At 43.3% G+C, this 6091-nt stretch overlaps 1 long non-coding RNA gene across 2 annotated transcripts in view; it reads left to right on the top strand.

Moving 5' to 3' along the window:
- Window positions 1–3849: 3849 nt before the first annotated feature.
- The window catches only part of LOC126998558 (uncharacterized), a 41124-nt gene continuing 38882 nt past the window's right edge, over window positions 3850–6091 (top strand). Inside the window, exon 1 of one of the 2 annotated variants that reach the window (XR_007752929.1) lies at window positions 3850–4589. This is a non-coding gene — a long non-coding RNA (uncharacterized LOC126998558). The remainder of the gene's footprint in view (window positions 4590–6091) is intronic. The other variant, XR_007752928.1, reaches the window with a different exon arrangement.

The following is a 6091-nucleotide window of genomic DNA, read 5'->3' as shown; positions in this document are numbered from 1 at the left end:
GAGACAGAGCATCACCGCCCTCCCACCGGCACACGCTGAACGCCTCCGAAGAATAGGTGTTTGCCGGTAAGGAGATTACGTGGGTAGTGAGGGGAGAGAGAGAGAGAGAGAGAGAGAGAGAGAGAGAGAGAGAGAGAGAGAGAGAGAGAGAGAGCACACAATCATCTCAACATGTCTTAAATCGTTCAGTCCAAGCCATATCTATATTGTCCTGTCAGCCAGCCTGGTGTGCGTGCCTGGTAGTCCTCCAGCAGCGGCCGGCCAGGCGATCCATATCCTCCCCTACCCGCACCGCATTCAGGCAGCGCTGCGTTAATAAATGTAAAAATGGAAGGTAGAGGGTACATAATAATTAGAGTATCGTGACGATTTTCAGATACAGTCTAGTATTATAAGTTGACCAGAATGGTTTAGAGGAAAATGTAGCAGATATAAATTAAAATAACCCAGACGAATATTTTTAGTGATGTTTTTCGTTAGTTTTTCTATATGTGAGGGGAGGAACCCTCATATGTTAAAATTTGCAAAATTGGGATTTTGTTCTTGATTTAAAAGAAATAAAAAAATGGATTTAAAAAAAAAATTAAATCAGACTTTTTTATTTAAATCGATTTTTAAAATAATTAAATGAATGTACACCTCCATATTCTCTACATGAGTTTCAAACACTTGTTGGAGTATTCTTATATAATATTCCATCACATCTCTCTCTCTCTCTCTCTCTCTCTCTCTCTCTCTCTCTCTCTACACACACACACACACACACACACACACACACACACACACACACATATATGTATGTATATATATATATATATATATATATATATATATATATATATATATATATATATATATATATATTGTTAATTGATTGATTAATTGTATAACTGGTTAGATAATAGGCTGAATGGAAGGTTGATGTAAATGACGATAAACTGATCGATTTTAGATTTTTTGCTCCAAATTTTATCTTTATTAAAGAAAAGTAATAATTATTTTCCATAGTGTATCCATAATGACTCAATACTTATGGCGGTAATACTTTCAAACTACATACTGTTAAAATACTCATAATCTCCATTCATTCAGAGAACGTGACTTTATTATACAGACCATTCTCGCAACTCTCGTGGTCGAGTGACGTCACGGGTACTGCCACGCCCACGTGTTCATCGGGGCCCGCGAGGTAACTAATTTTAGGCGTCGGTAAGCTTATTGTTGGTCCTCCGTGGTTTATTTTCAATCCATTCATATGATAACACGGCCGTGAAATCGTCACTAAGCCTGCACGAGACGGGTTGTTTTTGTCACATCCTGTCACCTCGCTCTCAATACGACTGCGCCCTCATCTGCAACGTCACATTACCTCACCGATCGCTGACGTCACCAACACGTCATCACCCCCGCCGCCGCCGCCGCCTTCGCCACCCACAACACCTGGTCGACCTCAAACGTGTCGTCACAAAGTCAATAAGCGAGTTGCCATTACTATTAAAGGAGAACTATTTCCGTTCCCCCGCTGACGCCTCGCCGTAGGGAACTTGTACACGTTTACCTGTTCTTCATATTATGATGACGCGGGGCGGCGGGGGGTCGGGCTGGCGGGTGGACTGGGCGGCGGGGGTGGGACGTAGTAGTGGGTGGCGAGAGTGCTTGGTGAGGGCACTGGACGGGGGTACTTGGCGGACACATCGTTATCAGGAGCAACAATCTGGTGTGTGGGTTGTGGTGGGCGAGAGAGAGAGAGAGAGAGAGAGAGAGAGAGAGAGAGAGAGAGAGAGAGAGAGAGAGAGAGAGAGAGAGAGAGAGAGAGAGAGAGAGAGAGAGAGAGAGGAAATGAAAATGTGTCAGCGGAAGTATCTTTTAACATGAATGGTTTAATACCCAGAGGAACGTTGTCTTTTTATTCATTTTTTTTCTCTCCAAAGGACTCCGTCGCCGTCGTTGCCATGTTTTACTCTCCTTCGGGCCAATAATTTGATTAACTCACGGAAGGACGCCGTATCAGGAACGATGGGCAGCAACCGTGGCCGGGGTTCGAAAGAGGCGGGGGGGAGGGGCGGCTCTACCTTCGACCCTTCCACCCACCCACCCACAACTCTCTTCCTCCTCGATGCTCCAATCTTCTTCCTCAATCTTTTCCTCCTCAGCTTCCCCCTCCCACCCATACCTCCCTCCTTCCCCAGTATACTCTCTCATCCGTTTTTTCTCGTTACTTGCGCTTCCTCCCTTACCTGTCAGTCTTCCTCTTCCTCCTCCTCTTCCTCCTCTCCTCCGCCCACGCGTCGGGTGTTGGCCGCTGCCCTTCCTAGCAACGTGCGTGGGAGGGTAACGTGTTTTCAGAGGATGTTCGCAGGATATCCGAAACGAGTTCAAGTATATCCTGGCTCGATGGGAGGAAGGAAGGAAGGAAGGGAAGGAGGAAGGGAGGGAGGAAGAGGAGGTGGGAGGGAGGGGAAAATGAATGAGTGGGTGTAGGGTAAAATGGTTATATGGAAAGTTGTTGAAAGAATATTTTTTAATCAAGGTAGTGTGTGTGTGTGTGTGTGTGTGTGTATGTGTGTGTGTGTGTGTGTGTGTGTGTGTGTGTGTGTGTGTGTGTGTGTGTGTGTGTGTATGTTAGTATTTAAGGGAAAATGGTGAATAGAAAAATTAATATGAAGGGACAAAAGTTGCTTAATTTCAAAATGTTCATAATTTATCATTCTCGTACCTACTAAATCTTTTTTTTGTTTTGAATTTCGTGACAACCAATCAATACGGGATGCAGAGTCGCCGAGTAGTTGCTATTGCCTCCCCGCCACACAACACACGAGGGTGTAGTAGTTGTATAGTGTTTTGATATATAAGGAAATTTTAATTAACAAACGATCCAGACGAAACTTGAAAATGCTTTGTTATTTCTGTTTTTTTTTTTTTGTGAAGCAGCATGTGGGCAATTTTTCCTTTTTCTGTTAGCTCTTAATCTGCTTTATATTCCCACATAAAGGTTAAAGAGGTACTGAGGATAAGTAAATATTAACTAACGACTTCGACGAAACATGAGAATGCTTTGTTATCTCTACGTTTTTTTTTTTAGAAGCAACATGTGTACGTCTTTTCCTTCTCCTTTTAGCTCCTTTATCTGTCTTACCTTAACTTGTCGCTTCACTGCTTTGACTGAGCGGTGCAACCAAGAAAAACTGCTTGCTTTTACGACCCTCGATAAACTCTCTCAAAATTGTTGTTTCCTCCGTCGATCGATCAAGTCGGTTTTGCGTCATATTGGAAAGAGACAATCTAGGAGGGAGTTTACAGTGTCAGCCTTACCCGATGTCAAAGTGCGGGCATCTCTGAGAACCCAACACCCGCCGTTGCTGATAAGGATGACAAGAGAAGGAACCCGACCGTAGTGACGCAAGCCAGCAACGAGGGCGAGGCAGCCTATCGCTCAGGGTTTCGCTCTTACTGTATGCAACTCTGTCTGTATCTGTCTTTCTATCTATCTTTGTCTATCTATCTACCTCTATCTGTCTACCTATCTATCTGTAAATAACGATAGATTGGTCTCCATTTGTATGACAGAAACAGATGAACTTTGTTGTCTTTTTGTGGAAATTGTATATGAGCTATTGTTTTCCTTTTTCTCCCTCTATATCTATACACCTATCTTTCTATCTATCTATCTGTCTATTTGTCAATCTCTATCTGTTATTTATTTATGAGGTATATGAATGCCGGCAAGGTGTGGGCGCGACTAAAGGAGTCGTCAGACGATCAGTGGGCAAGCGTGGTGGCGAAGCACGATTTACGGCAGTTTCAAAACTTGGTGACGAAGCACGGTAGAGAGCGTGGTTCAGCATAAACACTGTTCACACGTATACTGACCCACCTCCACCCAGCGGGAAAGCGCCCAGTTTAGTGTGTAGGGAGGTGCGTGAGAGTTCGTTTCCCGTGTGTCCCTTGGCTGTCTCAAAATATTAGCAATGGCCCCAAAAAACATTCGCAGGCGGAACGCAGCTTTATTATGCATACTTACTGCAGGCAAAGTAGTAAAGGACAGTGGAAAAGACCGAAAAAGAAGGGTTTGGGTTAAAGACTGGTTATAACATAAAGAACGTGGGAGCTACCACCAAATTTGCAGGGAACTGCAACAAAAGGAATCTCTTGACTTTAACCAGTACCTTAGAATGTCATGCGAATTATTCCGTCTCCTTCTTATGAAAGTCAGTCCATTAATTAGAAAAGAAAACACCAATATGCGGGCACCGAGTCGTCTCACGATCAGTGGGTAAGTGTGGTGACCGAGCATGTCGCTGACGAGCTTGGTTCAGCTATAGATTTGCGTTGGTATCGGACCTGCTCGAACAAGGATGGTGCTTCAGTTTAGCATGTCTACACGATCATTTTCCACGCATTCATCTCTCGTTTGCTGAACCACCACACCTGCCCACTGATCGTCTGACAACTACTTAACGTAAATAACAAACGGGAAAAAACTCTGAAGCCTGAAGAGTATAATACAATGCAGGCTGAGTGAGGGTCCTGAGGTGGTGCAGGGCTTTGTGTGAGTGTGGCAGCGGAGGCGTATGGGATGGTGAATAAAAGTAAGTGTTGCATAACCTTTGGACAGTCTGATTAAAAGTTGTTGTATAATATGTGTTGTCCTTGAGGTGCTTCCTTTCCTGTAAAAAAAAATTACGGCGTCCAGAACTGTTTACCCTTGAAAACGAATTATTCTCTTGCGTGGGGGTTAGGATATCAGGAGACGATGATGATGGTGAGGATGAGATGAGGAGAGGAGGACGAGGAGGAGTAAGAGGAGGAGCAGGAGCAGGAGGGAGATTGCCACATTTGTATGCATGAGAACGCCCTGTACCGGTGAAAAGTCTGAAGGAGGAACAGAGGAAAACACTCGAAATTGACCTCTCTTTCGGCCGCTCTTTTCTATTCTCTTTCATAGGAGCAGTGCTTTTTTGTTTTCATATGTGTTTGCCCTTGAGCTGCTTCCTTTACTCTAAAAAAAAATAGTCTCTTTGTAATATATAACGAGGGAGATGTATTATTGAACGGGTCATGTGTTGGAGGGCGTACTGTGGACTATAAAAATATATATATATGTAGTATCACTTAGGTAAATCAACACATAACATTTTTTTTCTTACAGTAATGCAGTCAGCTCAAGGGCAAAAAAGAGGAAAAAAAAGTTAAGCAAATAAAAGAACCCGCTTAGAAATAAACAAAAATGACTCCTCTAATCTGACTGGCATCCGTTGCATGAAAAAAATAACAACATAATATTCAGTTCATGTTCTGTTGTTTTGCAAATAGACAAAAGAGCCATTCTCTCTGTCTAACTATCTATCTACCTTCCTCCCACTCTCTTTTCCCTTTTTCTGTGTATATCGGACTCCACCAACTCCACTAACTACGTAATTGAAGGAGTTGATGGCTGGCAAAACCTAGGGTGGGTTGCGATACTCGGAGAACAATGCACATGAAAAGTTTACAGTTGAGACGTAGTACAAAACAGGCCAGAGGGGCTTGTCAATATGTCTGCTTTAAGGTTGCCGGTAATGGAAGGGTGCTCGAACGTACCGGTGTAAAGTGGAAATGATAGGTATTACAGCTGACAACCAGTTATGTATGATTCTTGGTCCTATCGCAAATACTTGGGTACCACATCATAGGGTCATACGTTGTTTACTTAGAATTTCGATGAGTGAACTTGGCTACGATGCTGTACAGGTGATCAAGAAAGAAAGTATTGTGTATAAAGTCACTCTGACTAGGCACTGTTAAAAGCGATTCGTCTCATCGGCTTCTCTCCTTTAACGTATTGCGTTTTGTCACTCATGGGGTGTCGTAATGTTGCTTCCAGTCTTGTATTTATTTGTGTATTCACTTCTGGACTTGCTGACTTCAATCCTCCATCTCCCAAACGTCACCGTTGTACATGTCATTCCATACTGTGATCTATCTCTATCCAGTCTATTTTGATACTGTCCTTCGTTGTCTGATATCTTCTGGACTTCCTAACTTTATTCCTTCATCCCCCAATGTCCCCGCTGTACATGGACTTCTATAATGCGATCTATCTCTATGCAGT

The sequence above is a fragment of the Eriocheir sinensis genome, chromosome 14 (genome assembly GCF_024679095.1).
Source record: "Eriocheir sinensis breed Jianghai 21 chromosome 14, ASM2467909v1, whole genome shotgun sequence".
NCBI lineage: Eukaryota > Metazoa > Arthropoda > Malacostraca > Decapoda > Varunidae > Eriocheir > Eriocheir sinensis.
This window is presented reverse-complemented; position numbering and strand designations above follow the sequence as displayed.